Source organism: Neolamprologus multifasciatus, chromosome 13, assembly GCF_963576455.1.
Source record: "Neolamprologus multifasciatus chromosome 13, fNeoMul1.2, whole genome shotgun sequence".
NCBI lineage: Eukaryota > Metazoa > Chordata > Actinopteri > Cichliformes > Cichlidae > Neolamprologus > Neolamprologus multifasciatus.
Window position 1 is genome coordinate 159,514 of NC_140451.1, and position 27,620 is coordinate 187,133.

At 46.0% G+C, this 27,620-nt stretch overlaps 1 protein-coding gene, 1 long non-coding RNA gene and 1 pseudogene across 4 annotated transcripts in view; 1 reads left to right on the plus strand and 2 right to left on the minus strand.

The window, feature by feature from the left end:
- Positions 1 to 27,620, minus strand: part of LOC146504712 (protein NLRC3-like) — a 245,145-nt gene that overhangs the window by 110,627 nt on the left and 106,898 nt on the right. The gene's annotated exons all lie outside the window — the stretch shown is intronic.
- Positions 29 to 22,318, minus strand: LOC146504715 (protein NLRC3-like; annotated as a pseudogene). Its single transcript, XR_014877707.1, has 6 exons — positions 22,200 to 22,318; positions 21,111 to 22,048; positions 7,147 to 8,003; positions 5,412 to 5,585; positions 5,063 to 5,236; positions 29 to 236 (listed from the first exon to the last, which is right to left on the minus strand). The product of XR_014877707.1 is annotated as a protein NLRC3-like (transcript).
- Positions 25,179 to 27,498, plus strand: LOC146504716 (uncharacterized). Its single transcript, XR_014877723.1, has 2 exons — positions 25,179 to 26,139; positions 26,196 to 27,498. It is a non-coding gene; the product is annotated as an uncharacterized LOC146504716 (long non-coding RNA).

Consider the following 27,620-nt stretch of genomic DNA (forward strand, 5'->3'; position numbering starts at 1 on the left):
TGAGTGAAGGACACAGGAAATGTTTCCAGCTCTTCATCCTCTATCAGACATTATCTCCATACCTGAGAGTTTCCAGTCTCCAGCCTGGATCCTTCAGTCCAGCCAACAGCAGCTTAAATCCTGAAAAACTTGGATGATTGTAGCTCAGGTCCAGCTCTCTCAGATGGGAGGAGTTGGTGCTCAGAGCTGAGGCCAGAGAAGTACAGCCTTCCTCTTTAATCAGACAGCCTGACAGGCTGCAGACACACAAAACAACAATCCGTCTGTTATCCATCTCTATGGCAGCATAACTAAGGGATGGTTCAGGGTCACCTGATCCAACTCTAACTATAAGCTTTATCAAAAAGGAAAGTTTGAAGCTGATCTTCAAAGTAGAGAGGGTGTCTGTCTCCTGAACTCAAACTGGGAGCTGCTTCCACACCAAGTCCAACATAGCCAGGCTTTCTTTGTGTTTGCTGCTTTAATAAAACCTCAAATCCCAGTCAGAGATGATGAGCATCATCACAGTGATGATCATTTCTCTGTTAACCCAGGCTTTCTACTTCAGGATCTGTGCATGCTCACAGAACAAGGAGACCTAAACATAATTTCAATAAATGGATGGACTGAGCTCAGCCTACAGATGAACTAGATAAGTAAAGTTTGACCTCAGTGTGTTCAGTGTTACTTTCTATTCCTTTTTTTTTTTTTTTTTTTTTTTTCTTTTTTTTTGCCTGTCCCGTTTGGCTCTTTTGCCATCAGAATTATTGTCTAAAGGCGAAGAAAGATGCCCAACGGTTTTTCTTTACCAAATTGACCATCCCAGCTTTGCCGTAATGGTCCATTTGATTCACCTTTTATTCTTTATTTTATTTTCACTTGCTGAATACGGGACAGATTTGACTGGGGGAAAGAAAAGGGAGAAAGAAAGAGGGAAAGAAAGACAGTTGAGAAGAGGGACGGGGGAGAAGGGCAAAAAACAAAAACCAACAGAATAAGCAGAAGAAAAAAAATAAATAAAAAAATAAATACATATATCGATCACCTGGATCACCTGTTGAGAAAGAAAAAAGAAAACAAGCAGAAGAAAACGAGAGTAATACAATAAACCACATCACAATGATATATGGGAATATGACAGTAACTACTAAATATTAAACATTATTGTGCAGCACGTAAGATCGACAGCACAGTGTGCATTGAGGTAGGAGCCAAAAAGGGTGTAGTTTGTGTGTGTGATCACCCGTGTGTACACCTGTGAGCATGGACGCGCTTGTTTTCTTAAAAGGTTCCCTCATGTAATGATCTGCTAGAGGGTGTGGGGGGCCACTGCCCCGTCCTCCAGGGCATGAAGCAGGTATGGAGGAGATCAAAACTCCAGACATCCAGAGGCCCCCAGAACACAAGAGACCAAGGAAGACCAACAGAGGGGCAGCCGCGCCACTGTCCCAGAAAGAGCCGAGGAGAGTCCCAGATGAGGGGTCACCCAGCAGCCACGGAGCAGAAGCCAGGGGGGGCTGCAGTGACGTGCCCGTGAGCTCCGCCGGCAGCCAGCTGTGCCTGAGTGACCGAGCCCCAGGCCGAGAGGCCGGGGGCACCCCACCTCCGAGGTGGCCCAAGCGAGCCCCAGGCTCCAGGCCCCGATAAGCAGCCGCCAAGGAGTGAGCCGGTGTGTACCCGGACGCCCACCCCCGGACACAAAGAACCACCAACGCACCGATGTCTGAGGGAGTCCGCCCCCGGCAGGGGAAGTGGTGGGGGGAGATAGGCCTCCAAACCTTGGAGGGCCTGAGCTGTCCTCAGAGAGGTGGCATCTGATACCCAACCTGACATATAGACACAGACATACAGGCACACACAGATACAAACATCCATTCCCACCCTCATGCTCTCATATGCACTTACTCCACACTCAACCAACGTGGAGACAGACATAAAGAGACGCTGTACACACAATCACACTCCCCAAGCGTACTCTACGAACCGGGTCTAGGTACCCTTGCCCCTGGAGGGGGGAACTGCACCCAGACCCAGGTTGTGTTACCCTTTTCCCTGCGGTGGGGAGAAGCAGACCGCCCCGACTCCGCAGCAGCAGGGAGGCCCCACATTCCGGATCCCAGTCGGACGGCCAACTCCTCCTCCTAGCCCCCCTGCTCCAGCAGGAAGCAGAGAACGAGGGTGAGAGAAGACTCCTAACCTCCCTCCACCCGCTCATTGTAGTGTTGATGTATGTGTGTTCTAAGGTGCATTTAAAACCCAGGAGGGCATGGAGCTACCTGCCAGAGAGCAGCAGGTAAGCGCATAGTCCCTCCTGCTAGCCCTCAATGTCTACGTGTATTTAAAACTTTCTATTCCTAACATATTCCTAACATGATAGCTGCACTTTAGAGCTCTAAAAGTGGAACTGACACATATTTAAACACTACATGTTACTCAGTACATTCAGTTCTGACACTCGCCCACAGTCCAAAAAAGGAAACATGGAGATCACATCAGTTTGTCACCAAAGTCTAATTATTCCAGAGGGCAGTGTTGATACAACTAAAGTTATTTGTAAGCAAAGTTGAGTTTTTTATTGTCGGAGTACTTCAAATCTGAAGTATCACTTAAATGCATTACACGCTGTTGATGGCAGCAAACAAACCACCCATACAAACAGCGGTGGGAGGCTTGGACAGACTACGTAGGATCAGCTTGTGGGAGGAGTCTAGATAAACCAAAGAAAGACAAGCTAACAAACGCCACAGTGAAGTGAGTAGCTACAAATTTCAGGCCGATTATTGTTGTTGAAGAAGTCGGTCTGAGGAACGTTCTTAGGATCAACAAATGAGGGCATGTACGAACCTCCCTCAAGACGCACCATCACAAGAAGAATACATGAGCTGTAGAAAAAGGAGAGACTACGAAAGCCAAGGTGTTACAACGTGCACCAGCTGTTGGTCTCTCTGGAGACTACTGGGCGTGGCTGGGTAACCATGGTTACTTGGGAGTTAGAGTACATGATATTAATGAAGAGTGGGAACTACGTTCTATAGCAAACAATTTGTTATGAGGTAATCAGCTGATCTTAGTTTAACCGGAAGCCCTTCACAATAATTACAATGCCTTTATTTTGTGAAGGGCTTCCGACTACCATCAGTTCGTCTGTACTGATGGTAACTTAAAGTCACACTAATGCCGTTTAGTTTCTATAGTTTATGTAGTAGACAGTACCCTGATCACTGATAGGACAGATTTATGTAGATATACATTACACCTTTGTGTTTAACATTACTGCATTATAGTACTGTGATCTTTGTCCTTATATATGGCTCTATTAGCTATACTGATGTATGTACATATATGTACGTACATATAACTGGATATGTAACTTATCTATTCATCTTATTTGTCATGTATTTGTATTGTGTACTTCCTTTTTGTAAGAAACCACACACGTGATCACAGCCACAAGAATCAATCAGTGAAAGAATAAAGTGCCTCAATCCAAACCTTAAGCTCCTTATTCCACACGCTGGGATCATTTGGCCTTCAGTGGTGTTCTGGCTGACACACCGGAGTGACCGGAGTGCTAAAAAGTGAATCGGACACACCAGTGTCATCCCTGATATCTCCACTACATTTAATTGTCCTTCAGCTTGTGGCTGCCGTTAGCTGGTCTGCTAGTTAGCTGATCTGCTAGTTAGCCAGTATGCTAGTTAGCCAGTTCGCTAGTCAGCTGGTGTGCTGACCAGCGAACCAGTAGGTTACAAGATGAGCTTGTCTGTCTGATGAGCCAGCTCTCTCTGTCTTGGTCATTTTGTATTTGGGCAAGACCTAACCTACCACTTACTGGTGATGACCAGAGGGGCCGATGGCGCGATATGGCAGCCTCGCTTCTGTCAGTCTTTCCCAGGGCAGCTGGGGCTACAACTGTATCTTACCTCCACCAGTGTGTGAATGTGAGGGTGAATGAATAGTGGGATTGTAAAGGGTCTTTGAGGGTCTCGAAAAGTGCTATATAAATGCAATCCATTATTATTATTAAGAGCATCTTTAGGCCTGACTGTGCTCATTCTTTCTCCAGCCTCTCCTTACCAAAGATAACAGCTACATCAGTATTAGCTCAATAACAATTTCTGCAATTCAATTGTGGACATTCACTTTTAAACCTTGTGTAAAATGATAAAACCTAAAAGTCTGAGTATTATTCTTTGTGCAAACAGCTCTTGCAGGTTACCCCGGACTTAATAATTAATTAATAATAATAAAAATAACCTTTCCTTTAAGCAGCTGTTCAGGCTACTAAACTCATCCCAGAAATAACAAGTGACACCATTAATAGTGGAGCTACCTTTAACAGGTGAAACTGATTTGACCTATAAGGCTACTGCAGTTACTTCTTATCAGGGTTAGTAGGGAAGACATCTGGATGAGGTAGTTAGTAGTATGTAGTTAGTACCTGGCGAGTCCCCTCCCCCACATCGGCACCAGAACCCTGTATTATCTACAGGGTAAGACTGCCTGTTTTATCAAACTATGGCTATTACTACTGTGATCATTTGCAGCCCAGTGTGCCGCTCTCTCTGCTGGGATGAACCACTGGAGATCACCCAGTCGTCCCTTTCTTTCTCTCAAGAAGAATTGAACTAATATATTTATTATGTTACGAGTCTAATATTCTTTAAATCAAACTGTAATGAATAAATCAAGCAAGAAGATTTGGTGGCTCCAAGTGTTGTAGAAGAAAAGATAAACATCTCATTTTGAGAAATCAGCCTTTAAAATTAAGTAAGTACAGTGAACAAAAAACAAACAGCGAACCAATCAGTAGTCGCCAATATCCTCCTAATTTTATACCTAAAGAAATCAAATATATATATTATGGGCCCAAAGGAGCCTAAATCTTTAAATTAGGCAATACATGAAGTATTTTTTTAAATAAACAAAGACATGACTATAGCAACTTTTAGTAATTCAGAGTCCAGTTATCCACTCAAATGTGAATAAAAGTTCACTTGACAGCTGTATAAAAGTTACCTGTTTATACAATAATAAAAATCACATTTCAAATGATCATCTGTGGAAAAGTTTGAATCCTGACCTGAGAGTTTCCACTGCACACTTTGAACTCTTTAGTCCAGCATACAGAAGTGTCACTCCTGAATCCTTCAGGTCAGAGTTACTCAGGTCCAGCACTCTCAGACTGGAGGACTGGGAGCTGAGGACTGAGGACAGAGCTTCACAGCTTCTCTCTGACAGGTTACAGCCACTCAGTCTGAAAAATAAAAGACAATCTATAAAACAAATACTTATGTAGAGTTTGTTAATACATTTCACAACATTAAATCTTGACTTTCTATTTTTAAAGGAAACATAAACATACTAAGATACAACATCATATGGATGAACTTTACTTAATAATTTAAAAACAAAATGTTTTCTGATCTGACCTCAGAGTATTCAGTTTACAGTTTAAACTTTGTAGTCCAGCAGACAGAAGCTTCACTCCTGAATCCTGCAGCTTTCTGATACTCAGGTCAAGCTCTGTCAGACTAGAGGACTGTGAGCTGAGAACTGAGGACAGAGCTTCACAGTTTTCCTCTGAGAGTTCACAGATGTTAAGTCTGAAGATAAAAACATGAAAAAAGATTGTTGTTAAAGTGTAATCAGGGTGCAATAGCTTATTGTCTTGTGCTGAGCAGGTTAGTAAAACTTCACTTTAACATGGAAATGAATAAAAATGCTATGAAACAAGGATAACTGGATAAAGATATAAACAAAAACAAACATCAAACACAGAAACAAACAGAACTAAACAGAATACAAATTGATCTGACCTCAGAACATTCAGTTTGGCGTGTGGACTCTCCACTGCAGCAGACAGAAGCTTTACTGCTGAAGCCTCCAGGCTGTCGGTACTCAGGTCCAGCTCTCTCAGACTACAGGTCTGGGAGCTGACAACTGACAACAAATTTTCACAGCCTTCCTCTGAGACGTTACAGCTGCTCAGTCTGAGAGAGAAAGGGAAAAAAACAAAACAAAAAAAACAAACAATATATGTGATCAAATTAAATTTGTTTATATGTTGAACCTTTTTTAAAAATGTTATTTTAAACCTATGAGTGCTACCAATCCAGTGCACACGATTGGTATCTTGATGGTACCTTCCTCAGGGGTACCACAAGGTAGCTATTCAGTGGATTCAACCCCTCACCTTGTGATCATGGGGCGACCACTCTGCCTACTGAGCTAATAATTCTGTGTACACTATCATACAATATTAACTAAAACAATTATTTTAGAAAATTTTACTAATTCAATAATCATTATGCTCATTTTGTGTATTGTGAAGAAAACTGGATTTTAAACACTAGCTGTATAAAACTCTTCCTGTTAAAGGTGCGAATAAAGGAGATGAGCTGAAATGCAGACTTCATGGAGAATGTTTGCTGTCAGGATATATCAAAGACAAAGCAGAGATCCATCCAGTCTCTTCCACTAAGCCCACAGACAACCACTCTCACTCACACCTGCATGAAGTTTAGATCACCAGGGAATCTAACTGCATGTCTGTGGACAGTGGGAGGAAACTGTAGAGGACCCAGAGTGAACCCACTGTAATTCTGTGGGAACACTGGTTATGGAAGCCTTACAGTTACATATGGTTACAAACAAGAAACACGATCTTAGAGGCAATTTCAGTAATGAAGACCGAAGTTCTCCCTCCATACGTGATGAAAACATGACATCACAGCAGAGAGTTATATTTAAAAAGGGAGAGTGTGCACTGAAAGTGAGATACAAACTTGAACTTGAATTACAAACATCAGAAAAAGATGTAGGTGAAGTCTGGCAGGTGAAGTTTGTGCTTTAGAATAAAACAACCAAACTCCTGGAGTTGGAGACAAGTGAACAAGCTGAGGATAATAAACCTGTCAGAGGGGCTGAAGCATCAGGGCTCATGTTCTTATAGGCTGGGTCTGGATTGTCCTTTGATAAGAGTTACAGAACAAAGTGTGTTTTAGAAATGCTGGAGTGAAACATTAACTACCATATATTTACTGAGTGACTGATGATCATTTAATTCACTATTTTAAAAAAATGTTACAGTGCTCTTTGAACTCAGCATTTCTGATTTATTTCCCATGATTTTAACAATGAAGCGATGACAACACGTTTACTTACAGAGCTTTGTTGGAGGCTTTGACTACTGGCAGCATTCTCAGAAGAGCCTCCTCTGAAGCAGAGTATTTCTTGAAGTCAAACTCATCCAGATCTTCTTCTGATGACAGTAAGATGAAGGTCAGAGCTGAGCACTGAGCAGGAGACAGTTTACCTGTGGAGAGACTTCCTGAAGTCCTGTATTGTTGGATCTCCTCCACTAGAGAACGATCATTCAGTTCATTCAGACAGTGGATCAGATTGATGCTTTTCTCTGCAGACAGATTCTCACTGAGCTTCTTCTTGATGTAGTGGACTGTTGCTAGAGTGATTCCTGAAATACTTCCTGTCTGTGACATCAGGGCTCGTAAGACAGTCTGTTTGGTCTGAAGTGAAAGACCCAGGAGGAAGCGGAGGAACAAATCCAGGTGTCCATTTGGACTCTCTAAGGCCTTGTCCACAGCACTCTGGTAGAAGTGTTTCTCTGTAGATTCTCCTGTTTCAGACTTCTGGGAGGTTTTTTGTTCTTCCAGCAGATTGAGCCCAGAGTTGATGAAGGTCAGATGGACATGAAGAGCAGCCAGAAACTCCTGAACACTCAGATGGATGAAGCAGAACACCTTGTCCTGGTACAGTCCGCCCTCCTCTTTAAAGATCTGTGTGAACACTCCTGAGTACACTGAGGCTGCTCTGATATCGATGTCACACTCTGTCAGGTCTGATTCATAGAAGATCAGGTTTCCTTTCTGCAGCTGATCAAAAGCCAGTTTTCCCAGAGACTCAATCATCTTCCTGCTCTCTGGACTCCAGTGTGGATCTGTCTCAGCTCCTCCATCATACTTGACCTTCTTCACTTTGGCCTGAACCACCAGGAAGTGGATGTTGTCACGTAAAGGAATGTTATTTTACTGTTACTGTGTTATTATTCACATGCACGATCATTATTTCATCATTACTTCATTAGTCTGTATCACTTATCATCAGGTTATCATCAATATTATCATGTATCATTTATCATTTAGTATATAATAACACATTCTAGATATAATGCTCTATCATTCATAGCACCAGCATAGATGTGGGTCCACAGTAAGTCAGATGAGGACACTCAACTTTCGGTGGCCTGGACCTACAATCTTACACAACTGCACACTCGTCTTACACAATTGTTATGTTCCCAAATACTGATGATTGGAAACATCTGGTTTTAAGTCTGGGAAAGAGTTGTTGTTCTGAAGAAGGTGACTCCCAGGAATTGTTCTGACGTCATAAAGGCTATAAAGCTTGTTGTAGCGAACAGAAAGGGAAGTCCGGCTTCCCACACTGTATAATACGTGTGTGTTTAATAAATCACTTTTTGGACACCCCCTAGGACTCTGTCTGCGCTTACTTTTCTTTCCAAATCAAAAGAACCTTACATTTTGGTGCCGAAACCCGGTTTGGGGGGAAAGAAGACGCGCTGCGGGGAGCGGAGCTCCTGGCGGGTGCCAAAAGACGGTAATTAAAAACTGAGGGGCTGAGAGTCCCCAGGGACGCTTTTAAACAGTGTATAAATTAACCTAGACCGGGGTGGGACCCCGTAGAACACAGTTGTTCAGCGTGTGGCAGCGACAGGTAATTTGTGGACGCACAGTTACCCCTGGTGACGCCCAGGTAGCTCGGGTGGCCTCCCGCGGGACTTCGGACACCCGTTAAAGGCCAGGTAATCAAGGATTACCTTTATACTGTGCTGTTTGGCTGAAGGGTGCGACCCGGCCGTGACTATTAACGTGGGTGACAGTGAGTTTTAAGTAAAGCTGAACGCGTGAGGTTGATTCTTTGACGCGAGACGTGGAGCGACCTGTCAACTTGCGGGAAGCGGTTTTAAATTAATTAGGGCTTAGAAATTTGACCGCTGTCGGAGACGGCGTTCCCGAAGCGGGTGCATTGACCAGCAAGGTTGGACCTGGGCTTAGAAGCTTTTAAATTAGTCAAAAAGTTAGGTGTGATGCTACAGAGGTTTTGAAGAAGTAATAAGGATAAGAAGAGACAAGAATAAGAATAAGGATGAAAATACGGATAAGGAACTAGTGAATAATTTGTCTTGGCATCTGGCGTCGTTTCTCATGTTGATACAGGCCTGTGTATATAAAATGTATATAAAATAAAGTGTAAATCGGCTGTGTAAATTGCTTATATTGATTATAACTGCGTGTACTGTGAAAGTGATTTAATACAGAAGCTGAGTGTATGAGGATTAAACAAAATAGTGTATGTTTGTGGTGTGTAGAAATCAAACTGTGAAGTCAATTGGGGGGTTGAGTTTGGTTTTATATTTTTTAGAGGAAGAGAAACTGCGGTATCGAGTCTGTGGCGCAGTTTGCAAATTTGTGAGGTGCACAAGAGCGGATGGCACCCGCTCTGTGTGCCGTCTAGGGCGTTGTCCAGAATAAGCAGAGAAAGAAGTGTCTCACAGAGAGTTTGAATGGTACTGCGACAAGCATGAAGTGAGTGTGAGCCAGCCTCGAGGGGCGGGTTCACAGGCGGACCGAACGAGGAGTATAAAGCGTGTGTGTCTCTGTGAGAGAGAAAAAGGTGGGGGCCGAGTGACCAGCCTGTGCATGTGTGTGAATTCCTGGATGACAAAAGAAGGAGAAGTAGATCAGTTGATTTTCTGTGAAATAATAAGAGTCAAGAAATCCTAGTGATCAAATAGGAGCAAGTGAACTGAAAATAAATAAAGGAAACTAAAATAGTGAATTAGTGTTAAGGTAAAGATAAATAAATTGACAAAATTAACAGTGACTTTAAAGGTGATCAAGTACTCAAGGATGAATCGAGAATTTGATGGCTGACTGTATGAGTGAGTAAATAGGTTAAGGTGTGCGTGTGAAAAAAATAAAAGAAAAAAGGAAAGGAAAAGAGAAAGAAAAGGAACTAAAATAAACAAAGAAAATAAAAGTGTGGAAGTGTGAGTGAGGAATTGTCTCCAACTGGGGAAGCAGTGATGCTAGAGGTCACCTTATTCTCCTGCTGGACACAAAATGAAAACATAATTTGGAGTGTTGTGGATGAAAATAATTAATAAAAACATCAAGAAGATTTTTTGTGTTTGCGGTTATGAACAACTAAAAATTCACATTTGGGGTTTGAAGTCAGTAGAGTTCAAAACAGAATAAGTAGAGATGTGTTGTTTTAGGAGTGATGAAAACATCTGCAGTCACAGTGAGTAATGAAAGTCTCTCAGTCTGTCGTTTACAGGTGGGGAACGGACCTGGATCAATTCTGCATGGGCAGCAGTCGGAAGAAAATTATAGGTTAAAATCATTAGAAACAAAAATGGAAACACTCAGCCAGAATTTTGGCTGAATTGTTTTGCAGTTTCCCGTTCTCATCCTGAACGAGCAAGCTCCAAGGAAGCTAATCTCTCCCTGAAGACACAGAGTGCAGTTCCAGAAGCATGAGCATGAACATCAACAATGGACAGAAGTCCAAGAGACAATACCAGAGTTCTGAGCAGAGAGGTCCAGCAGCGCTGTGGGCAAACGGCATCAGAAAGAGAAGATCCACCATCTGGATTGGATGGATGGAGATGCCTTTCCAGCAAGCTGCAACCTCACTGTGTGTGAAGGACTTTTGAGGAGACTGTCTGAGTTTGACATTTGCCATGTTTGGAGCGAGATGGCAATGAAAGAGACAGTGGGACAAAGAGATACACGAGACAAAGCTGAAGAGAACTGACTGCCATTGGACTGAAAAGGGGGAGAAAAGAACGGAGAGGAAAGGAGCACGTGATGACAGAGGCGGCTGTTATAGTTTGGGGAAGTAAATTGGGTTAAGGAATCCGGGGAGACAAACGACTGCCTGGGAGTGGAGGATTGACACAGGGTCCAGACCACCACAAAAGGGGGAGGAAGACAAGCACTGAGGTATGCAAGTGAACTGGTAGAAAAAATGAAAAGATAACACCACACCTTCACATGATATGCACTAGAGATAACACAGAATCATACATAAAGTGTAACACATTAAAAGAGGGCATTTGTAGGAGGGGGTTAACAACACACAGTGTGGTTGCCGATGGTAACCTGCAAACATTGGGGTTTAGCTGTGCCTGATTATGTCAGAGTTTTTCATTTAGATGTTTCTGGAACAAAATTTGGAGTGAACGGAGTTTTGTTTCAGAAAAAAGGGGGGAAGGTACATAAAAGGATACATAGAAATAGAAAATGTATTAACCCGACTAACACACACACACACACACACACACACGCGATCAGCTCATTGGGATCAAACACAATTTTAAGAAGGTAATACGGTTACCAGCATCCTGTCTGGTTTATTAAGTGGATTGAGAACTGATACATAGACTGAATTAGTCTTATTTTGGGGAAGATGATAGCAGGGGTGAACTGAATCCTGCACCCAGAGTTTAAATGAGTGAAACTAGCAGATTTTTTGTTTTGTTTTGTTTTGTTTTTGTTTCTGAAGTATGGGGAAAGTTTTACCATGGCACCAAGTTTTAGATTTGGTATTTTTTCACTTATAAGAGTGACAAGTCCTAAGACCGGGTTTCTGTATTTTTATTTACTTTTGTTTTTCAGTTTTATCTTTTATTTTTTCATTTTATTTTTATTTTATTTTTATTTTTGAACAGTGCACTGATTTTGTTTGTGAATTTCTTTTCTTTAAGCAGATCTGCACGTTGGGAATTAAAAGCGCTACACGTCGTCAAGAAAATTCTTGCAAGTGAGTTTCTCCACATTAAAATGGGCTCTGGAGAAAGCCACTTATCTGGGACAATTAGAAAATGAGAGTCCCAGCCTAAGGAGGATTCAGCGAGGTAATCCGATCTAAAGTTCTTCTTTTTCTTTTTGAAATGACGTCATTTTGTTGAGGGTGGAGATCAAATGCGACGATGGTTTCCACTATCAGCAAAGAAAGAATGAATGGATGAATGAATGGAAATAAAAACAAACTGACTGACTGGTAAAAGCTGACAACAGCTGACGAGACTTGACCACGACTCAAGGTTAACCTCCACCTAGACAAGACGAAAGGGTGGATGAATTTTTGTGTGTTTCTTTTACAGGAGCAGAAAGATGACGGCAACATCCGAGGTTGCGTGAGCTTTGGCCTGCCGTTTTAACTTTTAAATGCCACTTTCTGTGTTTGTAAATTTACCAGGGGTGTGTTATTCATGGGTTTGTGTTGTGTGTTGCTCACAGAGATTACTGGGAGAAAGTGTACACATCTGCGCAGCGCTAACATTTGCATTTTCTTCTCTACAGCATTACAGTTCTTCGGGTGGTTTGATCATGTGATTTACCACAGGACAATTGATTGACGTTTGGTTTTTCTACTACAGGATTTCTGGGCTTATGTGTGAAGAAACTGTGTTTATAGGTTATGACGCCTGATCACCGGGATGGTCAATGTGTGTTGCTAATGTTTGTTTTGCTTTTGTTAAGAGGGCATGTGGAGGATTCGGTAGAAAACAGACAAGTGACGTGAGGAAATAAATAAGAGATGCAGTGTTTATGGAATAGTTCAACATGGAGCTCATTAGCTGGCCACTTTTTGAGCTGCTAGTGATAAATGGGGGGAGTGACATTGCTTAAGGAAAGTCACTGAGTAAATTGTGGAGTAAATTGGGATGATTCATGATTGGAGACAAATTATGGTAATAATAGTGAGTTAATGATTGGAGAAAACCTGCACATGATACTTGTCTGTTGTGCTGAATACTTTATTGCTCTCATGATCTATAGTTGGTTGTAAATAAGAAGTTTGATTTAACAGATTTGTTTTGCAGGATACAGGCTCCAGGTGGAGCTGGGAGTTAAACAGGCTTAACATGTACCTGTTGACTAATGTTTTTACACAAGGTTACAGGTTTCCAGGAGATTGTTTTAGAGAGAAGGTGCAACATTCTTGTACATGTCTCATTGGGGAGTTGAAACATGGAGGAAGCCATGTGCAAGAGGAGGTGAGTATTATAAAGTGTAAAGGTCACTCCTCGGGGACTGGCATGGTGGCCAGAGGAAATCAGGAAGCCGATCGAGCTGCGAAAGAGGCAGCAGGCTATAAAGCACCACGGCAGATGGTGCAAATAAGTGTGGAGGAAGAAGTAGGAGTCAACATGTTGGAGGAGGCCAGGAAGGCCCAAGAGGAGGCGGCCCCGGAAGAGAAGGGGGTCTGGAAGAGTCGAGGAGCATGGGAAGAAGGAGGTCTTTGGCGAGGACCTGACGGACGACCGGTGTTGACTGCCAACCTAGAGGAACAGAGGATTGCAGAAGCACATGGGCTTGGCCATGTGGGTGTGGCCCAGATGGAGAGACATCTGTGCCATTGGTGGCATCCCTTTTTGAGGGATGCTTTCCTTATGCTTAAGGAAAAAGCTAGGACGTGCCTGATCTGTGGGAGGCACAATCCAAAGCCAGTGATTAAACCAGAGGCAGGTAAGTTCCCCATTCCAGAAAGACCAGGGGAAGAGATTGTCATTGATTTCACTGACATGATCGATGTGGGACCGGGAGGAGTCCGGTATTTGCTGGTAAGTGTGGATGCTCTGACGGGGTGGCCCGAAGCGTGGCCAACAAAGAGGGAGGATGCAAAAAGTGTGATTAAGTGTTTAATCAATCATTACATCCCCCGGCATGGTTTTCCCAAAAGAATCAGGTCAGACAATGGAACTCATTTTAAAAATAAAGATTTGGCAGAAGTAGAACAGAAGCTGGGGTTGCAGCACCGATTTGGGACGGTGTATCATCCTCAGTCCCAGGGGAAGGTGGAAAGAATGAATCTAAACCTGAAAAATAAAATAGCTAAAATTTCTGCTCAGACGGGGCTAAATTGGGTTGCAGCCCTGCCAATTGCATTGATGATAATAAGATGTTGTGTTAATCAATCCACAGGTTTCACACCATATGAGCTGTTGACAGGACGACAGTTTCCAGGTCCTTGGACAACAGTCCCGGCGGAAGAGAGTATAAAAAGTAATAGAAAGCATGCTGAATGTTGGAGAGAATTAAAAGCTCTTGTGTCTAGTTTCACACAACAGGTTGGAGTGGGGGTGAATGCGGTGGACAGGTCCGTCCCCGACGCCAAGGCGGTGTGGCTGAAGGTCATTAAGCGAAAGTGGAGAGATCCAAGGTGGACGGGGCCATTCGAGGTGACGGCTCGTACCACCAGTGCGGTTCAGTTGAAGGGAAAGGGTGAGACCTGGTTCCATTAGTCTCAATGCGCAGTGGCGGACGAGAGCTTACTCGAGATAAGCTCCACCCAAAGTAACACGGGGGGGAACATAGAGGCAGAATAATCCTCTCCCCCTGTGCAGCGGTTCTCCCCAGCAGTCTACCTGGGGAGACGAAGAAAGAAGAGGAGCGTCACGCGCCAAGCATCAATTCATTCCAGGCTCATGATAGGCTAGGCCTCTAGTCTAAAGTAGTTGATAGTTTAAAGGAGTCGTAATAGTCTTGTACGTTAATCACATACTGTTATACTCATAATCTTATACTCTTATCACGAAGTTTAAAGTAAAAGTAAAAGAGCCTGGGAACAGTGATCATGAAATTGTGGGAAAATTGGAAAATAACGGGAATGTTGGGGTTGATAAGTGTTGTAACGTGTTTGTTTGTTCATTGGCAGACAGGTGAATTGCCCAGACGCAGAGGTCTATCCGCTCCAGAGTCCAAACCGATTGAGTCGTCGAGAAAATTCAAGCGCGAGGTTGGCTCAGGTGGGAACGATGGGTGTCTCAAAGCCAGTGGGGGAGTCGAGTTTGGGTACGTCAGTGGGTCCACGACGGCATTCACATTCGATTTGTGTGAGGTAATTAGATGCCCAGGAGACGGTAGCAGCTGGAGAACATATGATGTGTGGATTTGTTATCACCCTATGGTATGCTACCCTAAGTCAGTGATAGGAATCTTTGGTTAGATTGGGTGGCTCAAAATGCTAAAGAGCAGGAAGTGGTTGATTGTGTTGCTTGTGCTACAGCTAGACCTCGTCTGTTCACTGAACCCGCTCCTCTGTATCCAGAGGATGAGTGGGGTTATGATTGTATGCTGAGATTAACTAGAGAGGCGGTGAACACAGGTAACTGCACCACTTTGTCAGGATTATATCTGCCAATTGATAAACGTACACAACCAGGTTCATTCACACCTAAAAGGGATAATTATACATGTTTTGAGTTCTCTACAGACAGCGTGAGATATACGTTAGGAAGAATTGATCCAAGCTGGTGTCAGAGGACAATCCCAGGCAGGACTACCAATAATGTAAGTGACCCAAATACTATTATAGGCACCTGGGCAAGGGGTGGGCTATATTATTATTGTGGGCAGTACACCCTTTTGGTGCAGGTTCCCCTGGGGAGTGTGGGAACATGTGCTCTGGTGCGACTAGGTGCACCTTTGATGCTGATAGGAAATAGAGTAGAGACAGTTCCACAGCAGGACACTGGTGTGTTGACAGCCAGACGTAGGAGAAGTATAAGGGGTGTGCACAAATATGACCCAAGATGGGACTCGCCAACCTGGATTGACTCAATAGGAGTTCCCAGGGGAGTTCCAGATGAGTATAAGTTAGTCAATCAGATAGCGGCCGGCTTTGAAAGTGTGTTTCTATGGATAACTCCAAATAAAAATGTTGATCGCATTAACTATGTTCATTATAATGTGTTGAGACTCTCTAATCTCACTAGGGACGCGGTAGAGGGCCTTGCGGAACAATTGGGACCGACGTCGTTAATGGGAATCCAAAATCGAATGGCCCTTGACTGTTAGGATGCCTGGGTCGTTGAACCAGGGTTTTTGAGTTTATTATATTATTTATAATTTCTAGTCTTTGGGTTTTCGTTAGAGTCATGTCTTATGGTTTGTTTCTGTGTAATCCTTTGTTGCTGTCTCCCCTGTCTGCTATATCCCCGTGTCCAGTCGGTGTCTGTGTCTGCCCTGGTCCCACATCTCTGTTCCCTCTGTTGTAGTTGCCTGCATGTGAGTCTGTGTCTTTTGTTCAGTCTGTGTTATGTGTTTCCTGTTTTACTTTGAAGGTCTCTGTCTTATCTCAGTGTGTCCGTTTACGCTTCCTTGTCTCGTCAGTTCTGATTTGCCCCAGCTGTGTTTCCCTCCTGTTGTCCATTCCCTGATTGCTCCCTCTATGTATTTAAGCCCTGTGTTTCAGTTTGTCATTGTCGCGATCTACCGTTTATATAGCTGTGTGTTTTTTTCCAGTCCGCCGGTGTAAGTTTATTTTGATATTTCCAGTTATGTTATATTTGAGTTTAAGATTAAAGTGGTTTTGAGTTTAAGTTTTGTCTCCGGAGTCTGCACTTTGGGTCCTTCTCCTGCCTGCACGCAGCCATTACATAACAGAAGATCGCGACCAGAACATGGACCCCGCAGACTCTTTTCCCTCGGAGTTCAACGGCGAGATGATGCGGATGGTGAGTCTGCTCGACCGCATTGCCCAGTCACAGGATTTACGGACTATGGCAGTCGGGCTAAGTGCAGTAGATGCCATCATTCATCATAACCCTCAGCTCTCTCAGTTTGCTAAGGACACTAAGTTGGATGACACCATTACTGCCTGGAGAGAGCAAGTCAAGGCTGGTGAGCTTGCTCTCTCACTCACTACATCTTCCCAACCGCTGCCCCAGGACAACACACACTCTCCACCTGTCTCAACACTGCCACGGACTTCCTCTCCCTCCCCACACCAGCCGGGTCCCCGTTCGCCTGCCTTTTTCCTGGCGGCTATGTGGTCAGAGGATGAGGAGGAGGTCTCCTTTTCTCCACCGGTTCCTGTTTCCTCATCCCGAAGGAAACGGCGTTCAGGCCGCCGCCACTCCAGGATGGTTGAGCAAACTCCTCTCGGGGGAGACGGTGACTGTTTATTGTATGCTCCATTTGAGCATTCTGACTCTGGACATTCTGGCATCACACCCACTTCATCTGTTGGTCCCGCTGGGGGTTCTGGAGAACCGCTTCAGCCGCCTGTTCTCGCTGGAGGGTCCGAGGGGCCCGTCCAGCCTCCTGCCTCCGCTGGAGGGTCCGAGGGACCGCTTCAGCCTCCTGCTCCCGCTGGAGGGTCCGAGGGGCCCGTCCAGCCTCCTGCCTCCGCTGGAGGGTCCGAGGGACCGCTTCAGCCGCCTGTTCCCGCTGGAGGGTCCGAGGGGCCCGTCCAGCCTCCTGCTCCCGCTGGAGGGTCCGAGGGGCCCGTCCAGCCTCCTGCCTCCGCTGGAGGGTCCGAGGGACCGCTTCAGCCGCCTGTTCCCGCTGGAGGGTCCGAGGGACCGCTTCAGCCGCCTGTTCCCGCTGGAGGGTCCGAGGGGCCCGTCCAGCCTCCTGCTCCCGCCGGAGGGTCCGAGGGGCCCGTCCAACCGCCTGTTCCCACTGGAGGGTCCGAGGGGCCCGTCCAGCCTCCTGCCTCCGCTGGAGGGTCCGAGGGACCGCTTCAGCCGCCTGTTCCCGCTGGAGGGTCCAAGGGGCCCGTCCAGCCTCCTGCTCCCGCTGGAGGGTCCAAGGGGCCCGTCCAGCCGCCTGTTCCCGCTGGAGGGTCCGAGGGGCCCGTCCAGCCTCCTGCCTCCGCTGGAGGGTCCGAGGGACCCGTCCAGCCTCCTGCCTCCGCTGGAGGGTCCGAGGGACCGCTTCAGCCGCCTGTTCCCGCTGGAGGGTCCGAGGGACCGCTTCAGCCGCCTGTTCCCGCTGGAGGGTCCGAGGGACCGCTTCAGCCGCCTGTTCCCGCTGGAGGGTCCGAGGGGCCCGTCCAGCCGCCTGTTCCCACTGGAGGGTCCGAGGGGCCCGTCCAGCCTCCTGCCTCCGCTGGAGGGTCCGAGGGACCGCTTCAGCCGCCTGTTCCCGCTGGAGGGTCCGAGGGGCCCGTCCAGCCGCCTGTTCCCGCTGGAGGGTCCGAGGGGCCCGTCCAGCCGCCTGTTCCCGCTGGAGGGTCCGAGGGGCCCGTCCAGCGACCTGCGTCGCCTGCAGCGCCACCACCTGCGGCTCCCACGCCGTTCCCTGCAGCGCCGCCCTCGCCTGGTCTGGCCTCCGAGTCTTTGCCCTCGCCTGGTCCGGCCTCCGTGTCTTCGGCGTCGCCTGGTCCGGCCTCCGTGTCTTCGGCGTCGCCTGGTCCGGCCTCCGTGTCTTCGCCCTCGCCTGGTCCAGGTTCAGCTTCAGCCTCTGCGTCGCCTGGTCCGGCCTCCGTGTCTTCGCCTTCGACGTCGCCTGGTCCGGCCTCCGTGTCTTCGGCGTCGCCTGGTCCGGCCTCCGTGTCTTCGGCGTCGCCTGGTCCAGGTTCAGCTTCAGCCTCTGCGTCGCCTGGTCCAGCCTCCGTGTCTTCGCCTTCGGCGTCGCCTGGTCCGGCCTCCGTGTCTTCGCCCTCGCCTGGTCCGGCCTCCGTGTCTTCGCCCTCGCCTGGTCCAGGTTCAGCTTCAGCCTCTGCGTCGCCTGGTCCGGCCTCCGTGTCTTCGCCCTCGCCTGGTCCAGGTTCGGCCTCCGTGTCTTCGCCCTCGCCTGGTCCAGGTTCAGCTTCAGCCTCTGCGTCGCCTGGTCCGGCCTCCGTGTCTTCGCCTTCGGCGTCGCCTGGTCCGGCCTCCGTGTCTTCGCCTTCGGCGTCGCCTGGTCCGGCCTCCGTGTCTTCGCCTTCGGCGTCGCCTGGTCCGGCCTCCGTGTCTTTGCCTTCGGCGTCGCCTGGTCCGGCCTCCGTGTCTTTGCCTTCGGCGTCACCTGGTCCGGCCTCCGTGTCTTCGCCTTCGGCGTCACCTGGTCCTGCCTCACTCCGTCTATCTTCGTCTGCGCCTGAGGTCCCCATGCCGTCTGGTCCTGTCCGGCCTGCTCGTCCTGCTCGTCCTGTCCGGCCTGCACGTCCTGCTCGTCCTGTCCGGCCTGCACGTCCTGCTCGTCCTGTCCGGCCTGCTCGTCCTGTTCGGCCACTTTCCGGGCCGAAGACTGGACATCATTGCCGTTACGGCCGGCCTCCTGACCTGCTCGGTCGCCGCCGGTGCCTCTCGCCCGGCCGGCCTCCTGACCTGCTCCGTCGCCGCCGGTGCCTCCCGCCTGCCCGGCCCCCTGAACTGTCCTTTTGGCTCTGGGGCCGCCTGCCTCCGGGCCGCCCCCCTGAACTGCCCGGGTTTGGACTGTTGTGCCGTCAGCCTCCGGGCCGGCCTCCTGTACCTTTTCGAGACTGGTGCCTGGGCCTCTGCGCCTTTCATTGGCTTTTTGTCTGTTTTCTTTTGGGCTGTTGCTGGGCCGTGGTGCTGTTGTTTTGGGCTTTTGCTCCCTGTATTTTTTGTCACTGGCTCCGTGTGTTTGTTTCGTTTCGGTCCCTCCGTCCTGTTCCCCCGCCGCCCGCCCTGGTTGGGTTGTTTTTTTGTTTTGGTGTTTCGGGTTGGGCTGTCTGGGAGCCAGCCCTTTAGGGGGGTTACTGTTAGGATGCCTGGGTCGTTGAACCAGGGTTTTTGAGTTTATTATATTATTTATAATTTCTAGTCTTTGGGTTTTCGTTAGAGTCATGTCTTATGGTTTGTTTCTGTGTAATCCTTGGTTGCTGTCTCCCCTGTCTGCTATATCTCCGTGTCCAGTCGGTGTCTGTGTCTGCCCTGGTCCCACATCTCTGTTCCCTCTGTTGTAGTGCCTGCATGTGAGTCTGTGTCTTTTGTTCAGTCTGTGTTATGTGTTTCCTGTTTTACTTTGAAGGTCTCTGTCTTATCTCAGTGTGTTCAGTTTACGCTTCCTTGTCTCGTCAGTTCTGATTTGCCCCAGCTGTGTTTCCCTCCTGTTGTCCATTCCCTGATTGCTCCCTCTATGTATTTAAGCCCTGTGTTTCAGTTTGTCATTGTCGCGATCTACCGTTTATATAGCTGTGTGTTTTTTTCCAGTCCGCCGGTGTAAGTTTATTTTGATATTTCCAGTTATGTTATATTTGAGTTTAAGATTAAAGTGGTTTTGAGTTTAAGTTTTGTCTCCGGAGTCTGCACTTTGGGTCCTTCTCCTGCCTGCACGCAGCCATTACATAACATTGACATGTTGTTGGCTGAGAAGGGTGGTGTGTGTGCCATGTTTGGGGACATGTGCTGTACCTTCATACCCAACAATACGGCCCCAGGCGGTACGGTTACTAGAGCGCTTGAGAGTCTGAAAATGTTATCTAAAACCATGCATGAGCAATCAGGTGTGAACACGGGACTGGGAGACTGGTTCACGTCTGTCTTTGGGCAATGGAAGAGTGTTGTTATGTCTGCCATGTTTTCTTTTGTTGTTTTTCTTGCTATATTAATGATCGGATGTTGTCTCATCCCTCTGGCCCGGCGAGTTTTAGTAAAGATGCTGGAGAGAGCCCTGAACTCGGGCTGAGGTGGTTCAGGGGCGCCTGAGTCGATGATGCCCTTGAAGGAGATTGTAGGCTGGATGGAGGAGTGAGACAAATCCTGGTGTAGGTTGGTCTCGCAAGCGAGCCCAAGAGGAGGAGTTGTCACGTAAAGGAATGTTATTTTACTGTTACTGTGTTATTATTCACATGCACGATCATTATTTCATCATTACTTCATTAGTCTGTATCACTTATCATCAGGTTATCATCAATATTATCATGTATCATTTATCATTTAGTATATAATAACACATTCTAGATATAATGCTCTATCATTCATAGCACCAGCATAGATGTGGGTCCACAGTAAGTCAGATGAGGACACTCAACTTTCGGTGGCCTGGACCTACAATCTTACACAACTGCACACTCGTCTTACACAATTGTTATGTTCCCAAATACTGATGATTGGAAACATCTGGTTTTAAGTCTGGGAAAGAGTTGTTGTTCTGAAGAAGGTGACTCCCAGGAATTGTTCTGACGTCATAAAGGCTATAAAGCTTGTTGTAGCGAACAGAAAGGGAAGTCCGGCTTCCCACACTGTATAATACGTGTGTGTTTAATAAATCACTTTTTGGACACCCCCTAGGACTCTGTCTGCGCTTACTTTTCTTTCCAAATCAAAAGAACCTTACAATGTACATCTCAGTCAGGGTCTTGGGCAGCTGTCCTCCCTCTCTGGTTTCCAGCACATCCTCCAGAACTGTAGCAGTGATCCAGCAGAAGACTGGGATGTGGCACATGATGTGGAGGCTTTGAGATGCCTTGATGTGGGAGATGATCCTGCTGGCCTGCTCCTCATCTCCTCATCTCTTCCTGAAGTACTCCTCCTTCTGTGGGTCAGTGAACCCTCTGACCTCTGTCACCATGCCAACAAAGTCAGGAGGGATTTGATTGGCTGCTGCAGGTCGTGTGGTTATCCAGAGGCGAGCAGAGGGAAGCAGTTTCCCCCTGATGAGGTTTGTCAGCAGCACATCCACTGAGGTGGACTTTCTAGGGTCAGTTAGGATTGTAGTTTTGTGGAAGTCCAGAGGAAGTCGACACTCATCCAGACCATCAAAGATGAACACAACCTGGAAGTCTTCAAAGCTGCAGATTCCTGCTTCTTTGGTTTCAGTAAAGAAGTGATGAACAAGTCCCACCAAGCTGAACTTTTCCTCTTTCAGCACATTCAGCTCTCTGAAAGTGAATGGAAACATGAACTGGATGTCCTGGTTGGCTTTGTCTTCAGCCCAGTCCAGGCTGCATTTCTGTGTTAGGACTGTTTTCCCAATGCCAGCCACTCCCTTTGTCAGCACTGTTCTGATTGGTTCATCTCTTCCAGGTGAGGCTTTAAAGATGTCTTGTTGTCTGATTGTAGTTTCTGGTCTGTCTGGTTTCCTGGATGCTGTTTCAGTCTGTCTGACCTCATGTTCATCATTGACCTCTGCAGTCCCTCCCTCTGTGATGTAGAGCTCTGTGTAGATCTGATTCAGAAGGGTTGGGTTTCCTGCTTTAGCGATCCCCTCAAACACACACTGGAACTTCTTCTTCAGTGCAGATTTAAGGTTACGATGACAAACAGCAGCTGGTAGTTCTGAATAATAATAATAAAAATACAACTTCAACCATCATATTTTACAAAATGCTGATGACAATTTCTGACCCACTGAGAAATGACAGAACACACTGGTGTCACAAGTGTCTCATTTATCCAGCAGCTTAAATCTTTAGATAAATCCTCTTACTGCTCTGCAGACGGTCAGCCAGCTGCTCCTGCTTCATTCTCCTCAGGAAGTCCACTGTGATCTTCACAAATGCCTCTCTGCTGCTCCTCTGCTCATCATTCTCCCTCTGAAACTCCAAGCACTGGGGCTTATTTGGATTCAGAGCCATCTGGATCTTCTTCAGCTTGTTCTTCACAAAAGTGATGATGTTGTCCTCCAGCAGCTGGAACAGAATACTTTATGAATGAGCCACCACTCTGAACTTCAGTCTACACAACATCAAGAAGGTCCTGAGGAAATGTGAATGCTGGTTTGAGGGCGGAGTCAAGGAGGCCATTTATGTGAAAAGGGAAAGACCATCTCTGAATGGAGGAGGGGCCTAAGGGTACATCTGTCACCATCTTTAACAACACTTTAATAAACAACATGAGATTTTAACAGTAATGTAAAAATCCTGTGATTCATTGTTATTAAGCACAAACAAATCTATGGCTCCGTTTCCATTAGTAGCTGCTCAGATCGACTCACAACAGATTGCCACGACTGGACTGGATCCACTGGTTTCCATTACAGTTGAGGACCACCTAATGTGGTTGTCTCAATATAGCCGAGTGTCAACTCACATCATTAGTAAGTGCTAATGCTCCTAATTTCCATCATATTTGTCATTTATTGCTCAAAGTTATTGAAGAAACAGTTATTCAGCTTCATTCTCACTGATCTCAACTACAAACTGTTTCACTTTGGTTTCTGTTAAAGCCTCGATGTTTAAAATGTTTCCCTGTGATCAATGTTGCCTCTAATTTTTCATGTGTCTGAACACACAAACTCCCTGAGCGTCCCTTGGACCACTGTGAACAACTGCAGACGTGTGCACTGTGGTCACGCCAGCATCGAATCCATCCAGGTTGCATGTTTATTAAATTAATCTAATTACAGCATTTATGTTAGACTACTTTTAATTAACTGCTTTAGCCCACTTACAATAAAAATTAAAAACAATCTTGTTCATGACCTGTGTAGTATGTTAACACTATTGGAAATAAAGATAACTTGAACTCCAATTATGAAAACACAACTTTATTTATTTGTTTATTTATTATTAAGCTCTGACTTGTATTATGAGTCTGAGTCTGTGGTCTGGGAGAGAGTCTGTAACTCTGGATGCAAAATACAGTAAATAATGACCAGTGCTGGGCAATTAATTATATAGTTACTTCTTCAAAAAGGTAAAACAAAGTTTTTTGCAGCTGTTTACCTAAAAATGCAGCCAAGGTGTTTTTTAAATAAACATTTCAAACTATTTACAGAACAATCAGCTGTTCTGCATCAAATCTGATGCCACACAAATTATTTGTGCCACTCCAAAAAATAATTTCTGTCCACTATGAGATGAAGGAGAACAACAGCCTGATACCTGCAGGCCTGACAGCAGCAGATGTATCACTGCTGTAACACCTGTAACACTCAGCAGTCGCCTCATTGTTCTGACACACAACAACACTACTGACTACACTACACACTAACTACACACTAACTACACAAGATTTGTGCTAAACGTCACAAATCTCTCACATCTCAAAACACGCCGTCACTCCTAAAACTTCCCCCTCCCTAAACAACTAAATGCCATGTTGCCATATCATGTTTTGATTGGTCGGCATGGTACTTTTTTCGACCAATAGGAAAGGCTGGGGTGTTTTGGTTTCATCTTTGCTCACAGGTGGAGAGCGCTTTTGAGCGTTTTCCTTATGAAACGCTGTTTTTACCGTTTCTTCCCGCAGTAAATATAAACAACAATATTATTCAGGAAGAAAACCAAACAACCAAACCAACTCCAATGGTTGTTCACGTTGTCATTAACGTGGCTTCACTCCACATCAGCCGCTTTGCTAAAACACCGGTGTCGGCACATAAGGACGCTGTCATAGCCTGTCAGCGACGTTGATTCGCTGCGTATATACTAATGTGAATCGCATCATTGGCTGGACTATGGGATAAGGTGGCATCGTTCTGATCCCATACGGGAGCAGCCAGTCACTGACTAACACTGCAAAACTGAATTGTTAACCTATTTACTTTAATTTCAATTCAGGTGGATTTTTTTTGTGCGCAATGCAGATTTTCTGTGCACAGAGACCGTGCCAGCAGTCAAAGTTTGTTTCTTTTGGACATTTAGTCCACAAAGCGTAGTCCTAAACAGAAGCCCCAGGTACACCACCAACCCGTTCATGTGTCTAACCGTTTTTGCCCACTCGGTGACACACCCGCCGGGGGTCAAACTCTGGTAATTGGTGATTCTGTTCTCAGACATGTGAAGCTAGAGACACCGGCAACCATAGTCAATTGTCTTCCAGGGGCCAGAGCAGGCGACATTGAAGGAAATTTAAAACTGCTGGCTAAGGGTAAACGTAAATTCAATAAAATCATAATTCACGTCGGCAGTAATGACACCGGTTACGCCAATCGGAGGTCACTAAAATCAATATTGAATCGGTGTGTAACTTTGCCAAAACAATGTCGGACTCTGTAGTTTTCTCTGGTCCCCTCCCCAATCAGACCAGGAGTGACATGTTTAGCTGCATGTTCTCCTTAAATTGCTGGCTGTCTGAGTGGTGTCCCAGAAATGATGTGGGCTTCATAGATAATTGGCAAACCTTCTGGAGGAAACCTGGTCTTGTTAGGAGAGATGGCATCCATCCCACTTTGGATGGAGCAGCTCTCATTTCTAGAAATATCGACAAATTTATTAAACCCCTCAAAACATGACTATCCAGAGTTGGGACCAGGAAGCAGAGTTGCAGTCTTACACGCCTCTCTGCAGCTTCTCTCCTCCTGCTACCCCCCCAAAAACCCATCTCCATAGAGACTGTGTCTGCTTCTGTTAGGTTTTGTAATGTTGATTGTCATTTATGCTTAGAAATATTTAACCATATATGCTTAGAGGTTTATAATTAATTGTGTAGTGTAGCTTGGTGCGCATTCCAGAGTGTTCTGGAATCCACACCTACATCCTGGGAGCATGGGAAGAGGTCGTACATTGTCTTATTGTTTTACAGTAGGATTAACGTAGCAATATCTGTTTTAGTCTGAGTGCCTTTTGTTTACATGAACTGCTGGACTTTCCAGACCAGTAGGTTTAGGGAAGTCTTTATGGGGTCACGCTCTGACCCCACACACCCACACACACACACACACACACACACACAATCCTTTGTTCACATGTATACCTATGTAAGATGTTATATGTTAATGACCCTATGCATATTCATGTAACCACAATAAAAGGAGTGCTATGGGGAACCTGGCTGAGAGTCTGATGGAGGTCAAGTGGTGGAACGACACTTGGCTCCAGGCAGGTCTCCCTCATGCATGAGTAACGTGAAGATCTTTGCCTACTTTGGGTCTTGCTTTGCTGTGTAATTATATTGTCTTCAACGTTCCAGCGAATAGGTTTAAGCTACAAACCTATCATTAATTGGTCCTTCGAGAGCCGGAGCCCTGGAGTCGACATTCACCGAGGGGAGAAGAGACATGCTGAAAGACTGACGTCAGCCAGGAAGTTCCTGTAGTAAAGTCCCGAGACGTGAGAATTCGTCGTCGGGCCGGTGGATTAGCTGTCTGTTTTCTCTCCTTGATGAATGACGATCGGCGGGATTCGAGGCTGATATTACACGCTAAGCAACACCAAGTAAGTGTAAGTCTTTGCCACTGTGTGCGGCAAAGCACGCAACCACTGTGTGCGGTTGCGTTGTAAGTCTTTGCCACTGTGTGCGGCAAAGCACGCAATCACTGTGTGCGGTTGCGTTGTAAGTCTTGCCACTGTGTGCGGCAAAGCACGCAGCCACTGTGTGAGGCTGAGTTCTAAAGTCTTTATCACTGTGTGCGATAAAGTGTGTAGTCACTGTGTGCGACTATTCTTTGCCACTGTGTGCGGCAAAGCACGCATCCACTGTGTGAGGTTGCGTTGGAGGTCTTTGCCACTGTGTGCGGCAAAGCACGCATCCACTGTGTGAGGTTGCGTTGGAAGTCTTTATCACTGTGTGCGATAAAGCGCGTGATCACTGCTATGTAAGTCTTTGCCACTGTGTGAGGCAAAGCGCGCAGCCACTGTGTGAGACTGCGTTGAGACGATAGGCCTAATTTTTGTTGTTTGTGTGTGAGGATATTTGTTGTTGTTGTTGTGTTCGTGGTGTTTGTGTGAGTGAGTGTGGAGTAGAACACGTGGTCTGTGACACTGGCCGTTGTTGTTATCATGGGTTCCTAAGCAACCAAGAGTGCGTCAGAGGGTGACAGATGTTTATGCTGGACTTTGCTCCTGGCAGCGCAAAGTATTTAAATAAAAGAGAGCGACGGCTCCTTAGCTGCGCAGGTTCACGCGAGCACGGTCGCGCGGGTTTCACGCGGACCTGAGCCGTGCGGTTAATCGCAAGCTTATAAATGGAAGAGATTCAAATGTTAGAAGTTTTCAGAAAACACACCAGCCTTGAAGAGTGTGTGGAGAAGGCCAGCCCACATCAGCAGCACTTAAGATATGCTCTGGTGAATGGCTTTCCCCCACCCCTTGCTGACACAAAATGTTTATTCTTTAGCTTGCCCTGATCGACAACGGCCTGTGCTCTAGACCATAGATAGTACAATGACATATGAGATGAAGTAAAATAGGTAAATATTTAAACTAATGATGTGCATAGAGGCATTTGACCTGTGTGAAAGACTGTCATCTTAATATGAGCCATGGTTGCGATATAGAGCACACCTGTGAAAACAACTAATATGCTGAACCCTGTATGAAACATCTAAAGGTACATGATGGAGAAGCTGAATTGAATATGAAAGTGCAAGTCTTTGCCACTGTGGGGCAAAGCACACAACCACTGTGTGAGGTTGCGTTGCGGTCTCTTCTGAGCTGATGATCAAGCTACACATTATCAGATCAGGAGCTGGCTGAGAACTCATCAAAGAGAGGGAAACAGAACTATGATAACTGTGATAACTGGAGTGTGCAGCGTTTCCGTGAGCAGTTTTCCTGTATCTTGACTCATGTGTGTAGAGTGTTCATAGCATCAGCATCATGTTTTTGTTTATTTGTTTTGTTGGGTTGAAAATAATTAAATAAACTTGTGATCTTATTTATGGATCACCATGGCACATGCCATTGGCCAAATGATTTATTTACGCAGATGAAAAAGTGAGTGTGAATGTGTCTGACGTCACAGTGTTTTTCTGCGCTGTGTAAAAGTAATTGCCTCTGATTGTGAGAGCGGTGATTCTGCAGGTCACCAGCTATTGTAAAGGAAAAAAAAAAAAGAGTACAAAAGAGACAAAATTTACTTTGTAGATGAAAAATAATCATAGGAAAAAGGTTTTGTGTTTATCAGCCAAGAACAACTACTATCTCATTTTCTGCTTTTAAGAAAGGAGAGTTCACAAAAACAGAGA